A 19,811-nucleotide genomic window follows, 5' to 3' on the forward strand; every position below is an offset into this window, starting at 1 on the left:
CTGCTCAGTCATGAATTTCATGTATTTTAAAGAATACAAAAACAACCATGCAGAGGCTGTCAGCTTTCAGAGCTATGTTCTGGTGTATTAGCCATGTGAATTCCCCTCTTCTACAGAATAATTTTTTTCATTAAACTACCTTAAAAAGTATTAGATGCTCTCTCTGACCTATGTTTGCAGCTTCTCAAATTTCAAAAGCAGAAGAGAGGACTGTGATTGTCCAGCCTGACCTTCTGTGTACCAGGGGTTAAAGTGTTAATTCCTGTTTGCAATGGAACACATCTTCTAGGATACAAGGATATAAAGACATTAATTATCTTTTGGTGAGCTGTTTCCAAGCTTATCTAATCTCACAGGGAAAAGTGTTTCTGGTCTGATTTTTGTCTGGTCTCAGTTTGGGCTAATCTCAGTCTCCAGCCATTAAACCCACTCTGTCTTTACCTGCCAGACTGAGGTACCTCATTAATCACATGAATACAGTAAACTTTACTGTAAGACAGATTGGTTTTCTTTTTCTCTGAGTCTATATGACTAAAAGTTTCTTCTGAATTGCCTTAGAGAGACATTTAAGAAATAGGATATTGGTAGCTGGGAAGCTGACTATCTTTATAGGATATTCCCACAGCATTCTCCTGGCAAAGCTGTCAGCCCAGGGCTCAGCCAGGAGCACTCTGTGCTGGGTTAGGAACTGCTGGAGGCCACCAGAGAGTGGTGCTGAACGGTGCTGATCCAATTCTTTACAGAGAGGGTGATCAGGCATTGGAATGGGCTGCCAGGGAGGGGGTGGATTCTCCATCCCTGGAGGTTTTTAAGAAGAGACTGGATGTGGCACTCAGTGCCATGGGCTGGGAACCACAATGGCAGTGGATCAAGGGTTGGACTTGGTGATCTCAGAGGTTCCTTGCCAACCTGTATGAATCTAGGATTCTGTGATTAGCATTTTTTGACTCTGGAAATCTGGCTGACAATACTGCAGGTGTTTTTTTAGACCTTAAACAAAGTAGTGTAATGACCAACTTTAAAGATGCTTCTCAGATGGTAAAAAAAAAAGGATTTAAAATTGTTCTTCAATTTATTTTCTTTATCTGCCCATATCTATATGTACATATGAGCTCTTCTACCCTAGTACAGCCTTACTGTGTTGTCTTATGTTTTAGACTATGCATAGAGATTCTTTTTTCAAGTTAAAAATTTTCAAGTTTTGGTTTGTGACAAGTGTTTGACAAATGAGTGTTTGAGTAGCAAGGGGAGGCTGCGTGCTTGATGTGAATGAAGGCAAAGGCATTTTCACATCTATGTTATGTGTGAGCCTTAAGTTTTTCTGTCCAGGTCCCTGAGTGTGAGATCTCTTGAAATCCCAGTACAAGCAGGAGCTCTCCAGGCCTTTGATTCAAGTTTGCAGTGGGGATTTCTAGGGCTCCCACAGCAGAAGGGATCACATCTGGAGGGCAGGCAGGGCTGAGACTGCCATGCAGGACATGAACAAAGGAGACTGGAATAATTTGTAGCTTTGGGAACAGTAACAGGGCTGTCCTTAGAGTGTCTGAGCCATGAAACTTCAGCAGTTTTACTGTGATTTCAGTCACAGCTGTCAGAGTCCTAAGGAAGCATTTTGTGTTGCAGAATCAACGTGTGCTGGCATTTCCAAAATGAATTTCCACTTCGTGGTAATCCTGAAATATCAGTTTCCTCTCTCTTGTCTCTGTGTCTTAAAGAGTTTTGATCACTGTACTGTGTTCTCTGTACCTTCTCTGGTCTTTGGTGCTTTCCAAGATGGGAAAATCGATTCTTATGCAGCAGCAGGCTTGCCATGGAGTTATAAAATGCCATCATGGTGCTTTCTTTTTAGTTTTCCTTGCTAAGATTTCTTAGTGCTTGATTTGTCTTTTTAAGTGCTTCTGAGTACCAAGCCAATGTTTTCCTGGTGCTGGCTGCTACAGCTCTGAGATAACTTTCCTGAAAGTTAAGAGTTAATCAGTGACTGAATATGTACAGTCAGGTTACTTTTCCACATGTGTTACTTTACATTTATTTACTCTGAATTTTGTCTGTACATTTATTGCCCAATCATTCTGTATCATGAAATTCTTATGCAAGTCTTTGCAGTTTTCTTGCCTGATTACTACCCTGCATAATTTGTCACCAGTAGCAAACACTGCTCTCCTTGCCACCCCTTTTCCAGATCTTTTATGAAAATACTAAATAGCACAAGCCTCAGGGAAGAGGCTTAATTTGAAGTTTTCCTATTTATTCCTACTTTACTTTCCTATCCTTTTAATCTGTTATTAGTCTATAAGAAAACATTCCCATATCATTTTATGAATATTTGATTAAGAAATCCTGCTGAAAACCTTTAGATAATATATGTGCAGCATAGGAACAGTCTTGTCATTTCCCTACAAGAAAACTCATGACTTACACGTATGAGAACAGTGTTGACCATTTTTTATTATAACAGGTGTGTTCCTCTGCCAGCCCTTTCCTTGACCTGTGATTCTGTGATTTGGTTGGGTGCAGACAGACTGCCTGTAATTCTCTAGATCCCCTAAAAATAGTTTTAAAAAACTGGGCACCTCTTGGCTCATATTTACCATCTTCCACTCACCTGATATAAATGATATTTTAAGTAGTCAGTACAGCAGTGCAGGAGTTTAAGATTTGTAATGGTCCTCTGTGTTCCTTAATGTGTTACAATTCCTGTTACCATTTTTTTAATTTTTCTTTTTTGTTGCTGTTTTTGTTTAACACCTCTTGCCACTAACACATCATTTTAAGATAAATCCTCTCATTTATCCCCAAAGGTTGCTGGGTCTAAGTGGCTGCACATATCCCAGCTACAAAAATTTACTTCTATAGCATCATCCTCCTTGAATGTTCCCTCTGTATCTCTGATGTCACTTGGTCCTGCAGACACTGATGGCCTCCATGCTTTGGCTGTGCTATAAGGATTTACTGGTAGTTTTAGTGTCTTCAAGTTGTGTCTCACCAAAAGATAAAAAGTTCTTTTTCTTCTTTTTTTCATTTTCTTTCTTTCTTTCTTTCTTTTTTTTTTTTTTTTTTTTTTTTTCATACATTGTGTGTTTTAGCTCATGTCATTATACAATGTGACCTTCAAAAATATAACTTTTTGGCTGCTACTTGTTACACCATTTCCTTTTTGAAACTACTAACAGGTACAAAAGATGTTTTGTCTGATGCTGTTCTGGGGCTGCTCTGTAACACCAGGCCTTAGAAACCAATATCCTGAATAAGGTCACAGGCACCATGCAGTATGAATTCAAGAGGAAGATTTTTTTCATTTCGTCTCCAAAGAGCAAATGTTTGCATTTTGTAAGAATTTTGTCTCAGTGTCACCTACCCTGACACCTACTCAGTTTATGTGAGTATGGGTGAAATATTCTGTGCTTGTTTTGCTTTTTGTCCTTAGAGATACTCTTCACAGCCTTTGTTATCTTTCTGGTAAATCAGCAATATAAACTTAATGCTGTCCTTTTGTTACTGAGAGATAGATTTGCATCCACAGTGATTCTGGTCCTTTTTGATTTATTTATCAAATTTAATTCTCAAATTTCTTTAGTAAACAGCCTATATAGCTTGGTTCTATTTGCTTAGTTATAGGCTCAAATTTAGGACTTTGTTACAACTTTTATTTGGTGCTTCCTACTTGCATTTTGTTAATATTTTTTTTCCTGTGCTTTGTTGGAGATTACAGAGCTGTTGAAACATTCCTCCAGGGAAAATTGTTAACCTCAGCTGTGTGTTCTACTCCTATTAGGTCTCACTGGTTTCTTGGCTCAGAAATATTCCTGTAAAACCATTTTAGGTGTCAGCATTGAAATTTATTTCCTGGAGAGTTAATATTATACTCATCTCTGTACATGCTAGACAAACATCTGTCAGGAGTGATACAGAGGCCTTTGAACCTGTTGTGAGGCAAAGAGATGAACTTTGTGACCTCCAAGCATCCTTCTAGACCTATCATTTCATTTAAATTGATAACTGAGGAAATGGATGCAATTTCTGTAATCCTTACATAGTGCCAGATCCATTTTTTTTTTCTTCCTTCCCCATAGCTGGAGATTGGAGCTTCTCAGAGAAAAAGGCAGTGGGTAGTCTATTGAAGTGCTGGAGAGAGAGGGATTCTGATGTTTGCTAACTTTTTATTATTGTTAGAGTTGAAATAAAGGTCTTTTCTTCTCCTTACAGTATTGCTAGCTGTAACTCCAGCTAAGCAGGCAGTCAGTATTTGTTTTTAAGAAATATAGTGGGTTTTTTGGTTGGTTGGCTTGGATTTTTTTTTTTTATTGGTGATGATGAAATGTTCCCAGTCCTTTAAAATATCCTTTCTTTAGCTAAGTTATGTCCTATGACGTGATACAACTTGGCAGAATTCTTTCAACCATATTTGTATGGTCAACTCTCCTGAAAAACACAGAACCAACAGCTCACACACCAAAAATAGCAGCGATGAAGAGCTGAAAAAAGAGATTTTTCTACCTGTTGTAAAAATATGTGCCTGAACAGCACATCCCTAGTTATTGCAGTAGTTAGGTAACTCTGCAGCTTAGGTTAAGCAGAGTACTTATGAATCCTAATGTAATACTCTCCTGCCTAAATGTACTGTCTGGGAGAATACTTTGGCTTTCACTCTGCATTTGTCTAAAATAGCACCAGGGACAGTCATGCCATGCTTCATTCCACTGGCATTCAACAAGATGCTGGCTAAGAATAGGTGGGTATCATATTGTATAAAAAGTAGCATAATGGCATGTGACTGAGTTTTCAATGAGGGAGGCAGGATGTGACTGCACTCCTGATGAGGCTGCTGCCTCCTGCTTGGTTATGCAGCCCTGCTTGCAGGAAATCAAAGTCTGGGGTGACTGATTATGCCCCCCCAAATATTGTCCTGGTTGATCTGCACTGCACAGAACAGGATTTAAGATTCCCTAATCAAACTGCAATAATTCCATGTGATGCTTACAGCGAGCAATAGATTAAGGAAATGTTAAAAAAAAAATAATCTATTGCATAAAGACACAGACACTGCTTTATATCACAAAATCCCTGACCAGAAGCTGAAGAATATGTAGATGAAAGCACTGAAATTCCCATTGAATTCTTAAATGGGAAAATGAACGCAATGAATTTGACTTTAAATATGTTTTATTACAGCTGATTTAACATTTTCTTTGGTTGTGTCAAAGCAGTTTCACTGTTATAATCTACTTTGGTGTCCCTGGTAAAACTTGCAGGTGCAAGTCACAGGGATTTAGAGATAAGGTTTTATGCTTTTGAATTTGAAATACAGAAAAGATTTAGAAGGTGTATGGGAGATGTTAAAAAAAATGAGAAAGTGGAAGAAAGATGGACACAATAACAGAAACACAATACTGAATGACTGAAAAAAGAAAATATACAGAAGTTAGTGCTTCAATAATGCATGCTGAAAAAACAGACTGAATTCCAGATATGCAACAGTGCACTCTAAATCCTGTTATTGTTCAGGGAAGAAATCTTGGATTCATTGTGGACATCTCTCTAAAGAATTACTCTATTCCTCAGCAATAAGATAGAGTTTGAAGTATTATTAGTGAAGGAAATGAGAACAAAAAGCTAAGAACATTGTTACACCACCATGTGTTCCCCATTTGCCTGTATGTGCAGCTCTGGCTCTGCCCTTTCAGTGAGATTATACCCAGTGTCAGAAATATATGGAGAAGGATATTTGTCAAGCTGTTAAACAGCAGACTGAAACAAAAGAAAAGGTATACTTTTTATACATATTAAGTTGCAAAATTCATTATTACTAGATGGTTTTCTCTACCAAAGTGAATGAATGTGAAAAAGAATTAGGTAGCTTGCCTTACTGGGAATAGACACAGCATGACAATTAAACATGATTACCTGGATATAGCCACTGCTTGGCTCTGGAAAATCTAAACTGGTGATACCTGGGAGCTAGGAATATAAGTATTGGCAGAAAGATCATTCCTTTTTGTTACACAGTCCTTCCTTGCAGGTCACACACAGCTGGAGACAGTTATAGTCAGATTAAGCTGACTTTTGCTCAGACATAGTACAGCAGTTCCAATGTTCTCACCTGGAAAACTAGCAAGCAACAAACAAGGATGGCTCTAAGATTTTTATGTGCCACTGAATAACTCAGAATCCCAGTATTTAGGGATCTAAACCAGAGATGATGAGCTAAATGGAAAATCTGGTGTCTGGGAATTCTGGACCTCCAGCCATCATGGTCATCTGTGTTTATGTTCAGTAAACAGTTTTGAAATGGTTTTCTTTCCATTCTTACCACTCACATGCCCCATTTCTCTGTTTCTGTCATGAATTATAGACTATATGGAGAAAAAACCAAAACAAAAAAACAAACGCAAAAAACCAATATATCCTTCTGTGCATATTGCCTGATTTTTGGCTGAAGCTTGAAGATGTCACTGCAGTAAAATGACTTTTGTTGATGCAGAGCACTGCTGATGCATCCAATGGCTTTGGGTGTTAGTTGAGCTCCTCTCCATCTCCTCTCTTAGCTCTGCAGCCTCCTTGTTGTAGCCCCTGCCTGCCTGAGTAGGTTGGTGGCAATGTGTAGTGGGATGTGGCTAGCCACACATAGACAGCAATGTGCTGGCTCTTCCTCTTCTTTTGGCTGTAGCTTTTTGTGACATATGCAGAAATTTGTATGTCTGAGACCTTTGGCCTTTTGTCAAATAGGACAAAAATGTTCAACAGGTTGAAAATGTCCCTGAGGGAAAACAACAAACTCATAGTTGGTCAGGCAACCCAACCACATGTGGCTCATTTCTTGAAGAACCAGGCTAAAAATACATCATTATAACAGACTTTAAGAAGGAGGGCAAAGAGTGACAGGAAAACAATAGGTAAGAAGGTCAAGAATTGAATACTTCATATACACCTCTGCCTCTGCATGGTCCTTCAGCTTCAGTGGGAAGTGCTTCCTGTTCTTACATGGAACAGGAGGTTTTGAAGGAGGAGGTTTTTACTGGATTGGTTGAGTCCATCCCTTAGCTCTGACATGTTGAATCTTTCTGTTTTGCTCTGATGTACTATACAATGTTGGGATTCATCACTAGTAGCTGTCACTAGGGAATGGGTGAAATTAGAAGTTATTGGTAGTTTTAGTATACAACTAAAAGTAACATGTTATACAGTGGTGTAGTGTATACCTGTTTGCTTTAGATATAAATAGTGGGTTAAGGGTCTCCTTTTTAAAAGCTACAAGTGAGGTGAGCTGTACATCATTTAAATTCCCTTTTGCAAAGATGTTTTCTGTTAAATTAGTGTTCTTGAAAATGCAAGAATAATTGCAGTGGTTACAGCTTTTGTTTGCAACATTGGTGGTTTGCAAGCTTCCAGGTACAAGCATGACAACTCCATCTGGACTTGACTTAAAGGACACCTAAGTGGAACTTCCTAGACTGTTTTTAAAAAGAGAATTTCCCAGCCATTCTCAAGAACTGACTTTTGCTGTACTAAACGTTATTTGAAATTGGGGAGAGTTTTCTATGATGGAGAATTGTGCAGAATCAATTCTGAATGTTCTAGAGGTGGTACGTGGGTAAACAGACTACAGTGATTCCATAGAGCTATTTTTCCCTTTGAAAAGGATTCCACGCCCACTCTGTGATGTTGGCACATGAACACAGTGGGTCACATAATTTTCACTCTTTCAGTTCCCCCAATTCCCTGCTCATATCAAGATGGCCAGAATATTTTCTCTTCCTCTGCCTTTCTTTTGGCACAGTGGCTACAGCTGTTGTCTTGTTTTCATTGAAGGAGAACAACAGTCTAAATGTTTCTGTTTGTTTTGCTGCCTTGGCTTTATTTGTGAGACTCAGTTTTTGTGAAAAGCTGTCTGCTTATACTGGAGGATTGTAGCTGCCCTTGTGTGGGCAAAGCATACATAAATAAAAATGGAAATCAGGAAGAATTTTTCTTCTAACAAGAAAAAAACTTATCATCTTACAGCCATATAGAGATGTGGAATGAACATCCTTTTTCCATCATTTTTAGTAGCAGCTGATTAATTAAAACAATCAGCCTTTTTTAATCTTAGGAAACTGCTTTGTTCCATGAGATAGAGTATTATGAATTATGTTAACTACAGCACCTCAGGATGACAACATCCTGCACACAGTAGAAATAATAAGAGCATTCTCAGTTCTGTCAGCCACAGTATGAGCAAAAAGATAAGCAAAGCACTCAGGTTGTCCTGAGGACAGGTGCTTCTGGGGCTTGTAGAGAGAAATAGGAAGCTGAGCAGCTCCCCTGTAATGCTGGAGGGAACAGTGTGACCTCCTGAGCCCCTTGGATCCTCACAAGTCTATGGGACCAGACAGGATCCACCTCAGGGTGATGAGGGAGTTGGGGAAGAGCTCCCCAAGCCGCTCTCCATCATTTACCAACAGTCCTGGCTCCCTTGGGAGGTCACAGATGATTGGAAGTTGGCGAATGTCACGCCAATCCACAAAAAGGGCCGGAAGGAGGACCCGGGAAACTCCAGGCCCGTCAGCCTGACCTCAGTGCCTGGCAAGGTTATGGAGCAGCTCATCCTGGGGGCAATCACACAGCACCTACAGGATGGACAAGGGATCAGATCCAGCCAGCACGGGGTTAGGAAGGGCAGGTCCTGTCTGACCAACCTGATCTCCTTTTATGATCGGGTGACCCGCCTGGTGGATGAGGGGAAGGCTGTGGATGTGGTCTACGTGGACTTCAGCAAGGCCTTTGACACCGTCTCCCACAGCATTCTCCTGGAAAAGCTGTCAGCCCATGGGTCAGCAAGGAGCACTCTGTGCTGGGTTAGGAACTGCTGGAGGCCACCAGAGAGTGGTGCTGAACGGTGCTGATCCAATTGGAGGCTGTGGTGTCCCCCAGGGATCAGTGCTTGGCCCAGGTCTATTTAATATCTTTCATGGCTTAGATGAGGGGATTGAGTCCGCCATTACCAGATTCTCAGATGACACGGAGTTGTGGGGACTGTGGATCAACTGGAAGGCAGGAGGGCTCTGCAGAGGGACCTGGACAGACTGGAGAGTTGGGCTGATCCCAACGGGATGAGGTTCAACACGGCCAAGTGCCGGGTCCTGCACTTTGGCCACAACAACCCCATGGGGAGCTCCAGGCTGGGCACAGAGTGGCAGAAAGGGACCTGGGAGTCTGGATTGCCAGGAAGCTGAAGAGGAGCCAGCAGTGTGCCCAGGTGGCCAAGAAGGCCAATGGCATCCTGGCCTGGATCAGGAACAGCATGGCCAGCAGGTCCAGGGAAGGGATTCTGCCCCTGTGCTCAGCCCTGGGGAGGCCACAGCTTGAGTCCTGTGTCCAGTTCTGGGCCCCTCAGCTCAGGAAGGAGATTGAGGTGCTGGAGCAGGTCCAGAGAAGAGCAAGGAGGCTGTGAAGGGATCCAGGACAAGTCCTGTGAGGAAGGACTGAGGGAGCTGGTGGTGTTGAGGCTGGAGAAGAGGAGGCTCAGGGGAGACCTCATCACTCTCTACAACTCCCTGAAAGGAGGTTGGAGCCAGGGGGAGGTCGCACTCTTCTCCCAGTCAGCTCTCAGTAAGTCAAGAGGCCATGGGCTTAAGCTCTGCCAGGGGAGGTTTAGGTTGGGTATTAGGAAAAAATTCTTTACAGAGAGGATGATCAGACATTGGAATGGGCTGCCCAGGGAGGGGGTGGATTCTCCATCCCTGGAGGTTTTTAAGAAGCACCATGGCACTCAGTGCCATGGTTTGGGAACCACAGTGGCAGTGGATCAGGGTTGGACTTGGTGATCTCAGAGGTTCCTTTCCAACCCGGATGATTCTGTGATTCTGTGAAAAGCAAAACTCTATGTCTGGTGTTTAAATTATCATATTCTGTAAAAGTATATAGTATTAAGGTTTAGTACCAATTTCCTTTAGTATGGGAGTGCTCCACTATAGAGGAACCTAATTGCTGATTACTAATAAAGGACTAATTATATGAGAACAGAATCCATGGTAAGGTATATACATGCCTGGTGTTTATACACAGAAATGCAGAGTAATGATGTGTCACAAGATCTTACTGTAAAATAAAGGAAATGGGTTTTGCTGATCACCCTGAAACAGAAAAAATCTTACTCTCTTAGCAAAGTCTGCCCATGTACATTTTGCTGTCTTAAAAGGTGGAGGTAAGGTAAGTCTAATTAACCATTTGTTCATTTTATCTCAGTCATTGTATTTGACACTTAAATTAAAAGTTGTAATATTTTTATTTATTGTGTTAAATTTCCTAAAATTGCTTTAGTACAAAGTATTTGGAAGAAATTTATTAAACAAGACTCTCAGAGCACTGGAAGATGCAGTTACAATCAATCTTCTTACCCAGGCTTGCCTCATAACTCAGGGTGTGAGTGCTGTGCCATAGCAGAGTCTGCCAGCACAAAAACTTGACTGATTTCATCATACTGGGGTGTTAGGGGCAGATCCTTCCTCCTCCATTCTGCTTCCAGGTGAATCTGTCTGCCTGTTACCTTCCAGTCCTCCTGGCCACATCCAGAAGCTTTCACCCATAACGTTGTTAGTGTATTACTACATACATATTATACTTTTAATATTGTATTTTGATTGTGCATAGTTTTACATATGGGTATTGTGGAATATATAGCTGAGAGATTTTTAGATTTGTTCCCTTTGTTATCTGAGTTTTCAAGGATCCTGTTAAGCTCTCAAATCCATGACAACGTTGATGGAATAAAGATGTCTTTGAGTCTGTCAGACAAGGCTTCAGCAACAGCCTTCAGCCTCTGGGGAGTTGTACCTTTAATGTCCCAGGCAAATCAGTTATGTTTTGCAGATGCTCCCATTACACTGTATTGACCAGGTGGTTAGAAGGAAGCAGATAAAAATCTCTGTCTTGTATTTTCATATATTTTTGAGTATTGTGTCCTGTAATTGCATCCCGTTGGCTTCTCCCTAGTTTTTCATTAAGAGAGGTCTGAATGAATTCAGGTTCTGATGTGAATGTAGATAGGATGCTTTTGCTGCCAAAACTGAGAGAATAATGAGTGATGTTCAGAAAAGGGTCATTCTTCTTTCAGGGCATTTTTCATGACAAATGATCTTTCACCCATAAATCTATTTCCCTTCTCAATACTGCATATGCAAACATTGGTGCCCAAGTAGATCTTTAGTGTGGCTGTCAATGAATTGCTCATGTTCTCTAAGGCACTAATTTCAAGATGTCAGACAAGACATTTTTCTATGAATTAAGGCAAGTGAACTTATTATACTACAAAACTGTTGTAATAAAACATAAGTTGCTATTGTCAGAGTGGTTTTGGATGGGACTTGCAAGACATTTGCATATATGGCATGGCTTTTCCTGTATATTGCAAGATAATTCACACAATTTGAGATAATTTCCACCAGATCTTCTTCCAGTCTAGCAGATAGTATTGCTTTTTGTAAAGCTACTATGAAGTATATCAAATGGTTATGACACTAATTGAAATGAAGGATTGCAAATCCAGTGTGTACCCAATCATATCTGTTATTAAGAGGCTACTGCAAAACACTAAGAGAATATTAGTTAAAGAGAATCAAAGGGACTCTATATGTTTTTCTTCTTCCTGATGTATAATGAAAGCAACATTTATATCCAGCTTTATGCTTGTGCTGTTTAACTTTTAACTCAGTGAGTTCTTATTTCATATTAATTACATAGTTCAATTCAAGGGGCAACTATTATATCCACTAATAACTTAGGCATCCACTTCACTTGGAGCTGAACATCAAAAAAACTTGTGTTGTAGGATTATATCCATTATCTACAGCCCTCTGATATTGTCAGCTTCTGAAAACAAAGGCTAGTCAGCTAAATTGACTCTTTTATTTCTCCCTGGGGGAACTCAACAAAAAAGAGAATTAGAGCTGTTAGCATTTAGCCCGTGAAGCCTTTAATAAAATATTTTGAGCCCCTGAGAAATTTCGATCTGGCAAATGTGATTCAGATGGGGGGTAATTGTCTAGAGGTGGAATAAATGAATGAATGAATGGATGTACTGCTGGGCTGTGCTGTGCTAGCAGCAGATAAGAAATGCTGCTGGCAGGTGTGGAATACCTGTGGGTAATTGGGATAGTGCAGCAGGTCAGCAGATGCTGTAGCAGATAGTGTTTTATCAATACTCAGAAGAGGAAATTAAAAAGTCTGTTGAATTTGGGAGTTTAGGAAGCTTATAAAGGTGCCATCACGTCACAGCTTATCCATCAGATTGCAGCCAGACACTTGCAGTTTGCTTCAGTTGTGATCCCAGCCTGTACCTTATGATGGATGAGCAGCAGCTCTTGGTAAAAATCTTCCAAGTGGATTTGGCTGCAAGGATCCTCCAGGCTGGTGGCTCAGCCTGGCAGATGTAACACTGAAAAGCCTCAAAAGAATAAAATGATAAGGGCCAGAGAGGGGCATAGTAATAAAATATATTATTTTGAAAGTTTCTTTTAAATTTTTATGCAGGATGAAAATAGGCACACTTTAGCTATCAGTTCACACTGAATTAATTCCCATTACATTTCTTAGGCTCTGTCTAGAACTTTTAGTAGCTGACCAATAAAGTAGGTCCAAGCAAAAAAAGCTGAAATGTGTCTGTCTTATCCATGGAGGTTTTTTTAGGCATTTGTTTCCCAATAAAACGATGCATGACACAAAATGAAGGAGAGTGTTTGCAAAGAGTTTATTTATGATTACAAGTGTGTCACAGCTCTTGAAGAATGTTTAAATTTATGGCTATGCTACAACCTAGAGCTGGGGCTTACAGGTATTATATCAGCTTTATCTGTGAGGCAGAAGACTGATGGGTTAAGGAGGGAGAAAAGAACAGGTAGAAAAAACTTATGCCCTAGATGGTTTTGGGTTTGACAGGAAGCTGATTGTGGCTGAATTTGTTAAAGATTTGGTAGGCATTGCATGAACAACAAGGAAACCTTTCTTTTTGTTGCAAGTGAAATCAGAAATAAACATAAAGAGTTATATAATTCTGCTTTGGATTAATGTTAACATATCACAAAAACATGTATCTGTGGGCCAGATAAAGTCACCTGTGTGTCTTGCTGTATTCATGGGTGCCAACCTTGTTCCATTTATTGGGCAGTGCTGTATTTTTCCATTGCTTGTGTTTTTTTCTGACCATGAGGGAGAATGTTTGAAATGCCTTCATCACCTTTTCTTCCTTTTGCTTCAGGCCAATAGCATGGATATTGCAGATACTAAATAAAAATAACATATTCATAGAAGACACTTTGTATCTGGAGGCAAAACAAGCTGCTGGAGGCAGAATGCAAGCTCTGGTTGAGAATATTTTTAAATCAGAAAGAACAGAGCTTGCCTTTAATAGCTATTGTGGAATGGCTGAACACTTTTGCCAGGAAAGTCTCCAGAACCAAGTGCTAATGATCTTTCACATCACTCGTAAGCACCAGGTTTTCTGTACATTTTTTTTTGCCTAAATGAGTATAAGGTGGAAGTGTAACTTTGTTCTTAGACCAAGACTTCAGTTTTACTTCATCTCAAAGTCCAGTGCCTGTGGGATTCTGGAGAAAACTCTGTGCTTTCTTAATAAAATATCAAAGAAGACTTGAAATCCATATTTCTGAGAAAATGAGGGCACACTGAAAATACTATGAAACCAATAGAATGGGATAAATATAACAGGGGATAGAGTTTACTCCAGAGCTTCTCATCTCCCCAGCACCTTCATTATAGCATTACTTTATTCAGCCCTGCTTTACTGGGTAAATATAAAACACTGAATTATGTATAAGGGAAGACCTTTCTGGTATGTGTGATCATTCATCTGGAATGACTGGTTGTATGTATTTGCACATTGCACAACATTGTAGTACTTTTTTTTTTTTTTTTTTTTTTTTTTTACAGTAGCAGTGAAAACTGATTTTTCTGAATGCTTTTTGCATAGCTGAAGTCTCTTCAGTCTCTTCAAAAGCCTCAGGCTTTTCTACCTGGGCATCACAGTTCTAACCTACAAACCTGATGTGTGAAACCTGAGTTCCTCGAAGAGTATCCTCACATCACTCCAGAGCCTTAACGACTGCAGAGCAAAGCCCACGTTGTAAAATCTGCTGCTGTTTTGCAACCACGAGTCCTTTGGGACAGCAGAATTTGATGAGCAAAGAGTTTCAAATTTGACTTTGTATTCCCTTGGTTTTTTGTGTTCCTGTCATGCTCCCATTGTTAATTGACTGTGGGGAGTAATTTAATTTCCTCCCTCAACCCAGGGCTGTCAGTTCAGCTTCTCTGTATTTAGCAGAGGTCCATTAATCCATACTATTGACCCAGAGGTCCATAAGTATAGCAGCACCAAAGGCAACTTCCTTGTGTTTTGGTCTGTACAGATTTCTGCTCCCCTGTGTATGACTGTTCATGTGGGCATCAGAAACCTTGGCTCTCAGGGAGTGAGTGAAATTTCTCAGTATTTGAGCAATTCTTCTGCTTATAAGTTTCCCAACTTTTCCACACATGCACTGTGGCTCATTAAATGTATAATTTGTTTTGTTTTTTTTTTTCTTTTAATTATACATGCCTGTCATTTCCACTGTAGTCCTCTCTTTGTTAAGGACTGACCAGTATTCTGGTCTTTTGGGCAAATAAAAAAAAAAACCCAAAATCTTAGACCCCAAGTTTTATACAGGAATTCCTAATCAATAGACCCCTATAGCTCCGTGAAACAGTTACCCTACAGTCTACTGCAGCAAAATATTTATTGCACAGGAAAACTTCACTTGTTATTTGTGTAGAATTAACTTTTAAAGAAATTAAATTCATGCAAATAAGAAAGTTTTTCCGCATTTTAAAAATTTATTTGTTGCAACAGACATTTAATTGATGGCTGAATATGTTATTAATTTTGGGAGAGCTTGGGACTTTTGGCTACAGAACTTTGCAGCCATCTGTAGTAACCCACTTGTGCCACAGAATATCTGGTGTCACACTTTAACCTTGGATTAGATTGGGCTTGGTTTATAAGGCCTGAAGGAGATGAAAATTGCTCAGAAAACTTTGTTTTGGCAAAGCAGCAATTCTGCCTCTAATAAAAACCAGAGCTTTGAAATTGTAAATTATCTCTCAAACGAGGTCTTTAAACTTTTTCACCCTGGGAAGTTTGTTTTAAAATGATGAAACAGTAAATGAATCATCATAAAGTGACTCATATTAAAAGGTTTTTGCAAAGTGGTTGTCATGGGCAACTTGTCCTAATCAAATCTAACAATTTTTTTGTTAGGGAGGGAAGGTTGTCAGCTTTCCCTAAACAATGAGATGCAGAATAGCATATTTGTGATTAGAGATCTCCAAAAGTCATCAGAATAACATGCCCTATGGCTTTCCTGATTTCAGACTACTGAATGGTCTGACATTATTTGCAAGCAAAAAAACCCATCAAATTAAAAAAAAAATTCTCAAATAGAATGTTCTGCTTTTCAGTTCCCCCTAGACCCAGATGTGATCTTCATTTCCAGTTTCTAATCACTCTACCACATTATATTTTTCCACCTTATGTGCTGCACAGCAACTCATGTCTTCTGGCCTCCTTGCTTACAAATTAGCAATAGGATTCATTTCATGCCAATCAATCAAACTGGAATCTGTGATGCGATTTTTGTTTTTTCTGAAGATTTCTGTGACTTTTCTGGGCAAATTCCCATTGGGAAAAGGGATTTAGATGCTTTCAAACCTTCTTACTGAGAACTACTTAGGCCTTGCAGAGTGGAGCTCTGCACAGATACATCAGAGGCAAGAGCCTGATGAAGCTGAATTGCTTTTAGAAGACCCCCTGTGATATTCAGGTGGTACCATGCTGGGGGGTGGGTTTGTTATCAGGGTGTCATTTCCTCTCTAATTCAGCTCTTGGCCATTTCTGGGAAATTTTGGCTGGATGCTGGGGTTTGTTGTGCTCAGTTACCCAAGAAAGTTGCATGTTTTGTTTGGGATTCTTCCTTTCCTTATTCTCATCTTATTGATAATTTTAAAAGGAAAAAACCCCAACCAACCAAAAAAAAACCCACCAAAACAAAACAAACAAACAAAACAAAAAACAAACAAGCCAAAAACAAAATAACAAAGAAACCTACACAAAAAGAAAACCCAAACAACCCTAAACAGAAAAACCCCCACCAAAACTGAAAGAAACCAACCCCCAACCCAACAAACCAGCCAAAAGCAAACAAACAAAAAATAATCAAACCAACTATGACCACGTTTTTCTCTTGCAAAACACCTGACACAAATCTATTTGATGTCCCTTTTGGCACATGTCTTTACCCTCTCTCTGGAAGTGCAGGTGTACTTTTGTTTCATATATGTTCATATTGCACAGTAGTACAAGCAAAGTGTGACTTTCAGCCATGTATCAGAAACTGAGATATCAAGATTTAAATTCTTCTTTGATCCAGACAGCTGGTCAGTTTTCATCTTCTCTCTTTAAATGATTTTTTTTTTTCCCCATATAATTCTGCTAGTTTTTCTTTTACTCTAGGAATAAACCTGGCTTGTGGATACACAGAATCCTTTCCTTTGCTAATAGACCCTTCTTTAGGTTTGTTCTTTTTTTAGGTGTTGACATCTGAAGCCGATTTTCCTCTTCTCATCCTCCCTGTGGTTTTTCTTCCCCCTAAAACTGCCTTTACTTTTTTACTTTCTCCTTTTAGCCCTGTAGCTCATTGCTGAGTTGTCCTCCCCTCCACTCTCACTACTGCTCTGGAGCAGTAGCTGCACAAAAAAATCCTGTTTCAGTGCTGCTATTTCTGGATGCTGCCATCTGCTAGGTTTTACTTCAATTTCAAACAAACTTTCTGTTCAGCCTCATCTTTCATTTGGAGGCCCAGCTGCTCATGGGTGCTTGGTAATCACTGGTGTGCAGCACACACCTGTAGCCAAATATATAAAGGAAAGGAAGAGAAAAAGCTATACATTACCTACTTGATAGCTATTAAACAGGTTAGGCAGGAAATGGGGACTTTGTTATCTTTGCTTGTGCAGATCTTTATTTTATAAACAGTATTTTCTCAAAGGAATAATAAAGAAGAGCAAACACAGAAGAAGGATTACCAGGCTCCTCTTAGGATGAACCTTTGCCAATAACAAGTTTATCAGGGCAGTGCATGTGCATGAGGCTTGGCATGGTGTTAATTTGTCTCTACTACCAAATTAACTATGCTCTATTTTGTTTTCTTTCCAATTTTACATCCTTGATTACATATTCATAAAAATGTCCTTCCTTCCAAGCATAAATACAACTGCTTTGAAAATATAATTGTGTGTGTTTATCAAGCACCTAATTTGTTTTACTTGCCAGCTACTAATTACATAGGAAATAGAAATGAATTGCAGGTCATATATTCTATTTGAAATGTTAACAGAAAAACTTTCCAAATCACAAAAGTGAAGTTGCAGCACGGGCCACACAATGTGCAATCTTGTCTCAAGCAGTTCTAGTTCAAGAAAACCCAACATTTAATCTGATAGCACATTTAAATTTGTCAAAACATACTGAGTGATGCGTGTGCTCTGTTTAAAGTGAATTGTTTTGGTAGCCTAGAGAGCTTTCCCTCTTTTTGGTTTCTATGTAATCTGAGTCTACCACTGCTAAAACTTGTTTATAGCACAGCAGAGAAAATCAAATGCAAATCAGGCTGAGAATTTGGTTTTATCCACCATGTCGTTCATTTTATGTCTGATCCATTTTCTGAAAGAGATACGTAAATTGTCTTGCTTCTGGGTTGGATTATTGTACTGGCTCAATATATTCAAAGTCATAAAATTAGATTTAATAGACTATGTTAGTTAATTGTTTAGGAAACATGGAATTTTAATCACTGTGACAACCACACATTTGGGAGTAGAATGTCTTTTGCATATATAACAGCTCTTGCAGAAATTTGGTATTAGCTGGCAAATGCCAACTTCCACACCAGGCTGGAAACTGCTGCTTAGAATTTATATAGCACCAAACTAATCATTAACTACTTAAGCTTAGTAAAACACCTCTGGGGTGGGTAACTAAACAGATACAGTCCTGGGTATGTATAATTTCACCAGTGGGAAAGAAGAGCCCTGACTTTTAAAAAGGAAGCTGCTGCTAATAGAGCACGTTACAAAGAACCATTACCCAGGAGGAACAGAGTTGTAGTTTTTAACTGTAACACAACTCTACACAGACACAGGGCTGAACTCATTGTATTATGTGCTTGTAAATGAGTTTTTCTGTAGATTTTTTCAAACATCCATTATTGGATTATCAAGACAACTATTTGGGAGCCATCAAAACGTCAGTCATGGGATTTTCCTTTTAGTTGGATCTAGCCTGATATTGATGTTCTTATTAGAAGAGTAGATTTGCTTCCTCTTTCTGATGAAAATGTAGGGAGTTAAGGTTCTGCCCCATGGCAAATGGTTGGGTTTCCAACCCTTAGTTATTTTCCTGTTGGAAATACCAAGCATTCAGAAGCCCAGCCTTTAAAGATGAGAGGTGCAGACAGGTACCATGTCCCACCATTATCCATAAAGTAGGTTTGTTTGAATGGGGAATTTTGTTGAGCTGGGGACTCAGATTAGAACTGGTGTGATAGCATCCAACCTCAGAGTAGGTTGAAAGACCAGAGTACTTCAGCTTAAATCCTGCAACAGTTCTTGCACACAGTTTTCCTTCGTTAATATTAATTAAAGAGGTTGATGCTTCTGACTTATGCTTGTTCTACCTTCCCTCCTTATTTTTAATGAGTTTTATTTGTAGTTATCTGCATTGGTTGCCATTGAAGGACTAAGTGGTTGGAGAACATCATAATTTCTAATGGTATCTGCAGGTATTTTAGGCTATTTATTATTAATAATCAGGAAAGGTGACTGAGCACAGAAAATCTAGAATTCAGGGGTAGCACAGTTCTGTGTGACAAAAAAGGAGAAATCAAATGCTCTCTTCCATGATGGTGGACCCCTGTTAATTGATAAAATATTTAGTCCTTATTTGGGCTTTTAGCACATTTTGCCTGGAAATTCAATAGAGCTGTTGAACTAATTAAGGTGTAATAAGCTGTTATAAATAAGAACAAGATAAGCAGAAAGGTATTGACTTTCTCCAGTCATAGAATATTTAAACAGAGAGAGTAGCAGTTGAAGTCTTTTTTGCAAGTAGGCTTCTCAGAATATGTGTAAAGCAAACACAGTTCCCAGCTCTGACATTCCTTGTTTTCCTCCTTTTCTTCTGCTCAGGTGTCACGGTTTAACACTGGCCCGGCAATTAAACCGAGTAACAGACGCTCTCTATTAATCTCTCTCTCCTCCCTGATAAGAAAGGAGAGAGAATAAGGGAGAGAGACTTATGGGTTGGAAACTAAACTACACAACTTTAATGAAACAGTAATGATAAATAGGAAAAATTAATAAACATATACAAATATACAAGAAAATGGATACCACATTCCTCCCCCCTTTCCCCCAATAGCTCTCACGTCACCACCGAGGCTGCAGGGCAGCTCTGGGAAAGTCCAGGCTGGACTCCTGGAGTCGGCAGCAGTCGGGAACTGGAGGCAGGAACACACAGATAAGGGCTGGCACGGATCAGGAGCACAGGCAAGCAAATGGACGGGATCCTTCCAGGATGCCGGGTGAAGGAATGGAAGCAGGGAAAGGCAGGAAGGGCAGGTAGCCGGAAGCTGGAAGCAGGAAATCTGGCTTGGCCCTCGTGATCCCTCAAATTTATACTGAGGATGACGTATATGGGATGGAATACTCTGTTTGGTCAATTCTGGCAT

Source organism: Heliangelus exortis, chromosome 14, assembly GCF_036169615.1.
Source record: "Heliangelus exortis chromosome 14, bHelExo1.hap1, whole genome shotgun sequence".
Classification (NCBI taxonomy): Eukaryota; Metazoa; Chordata; class Aves; order Apodiformes; family Trochilidae; genus Heliangelus; species Heliangelus exortis.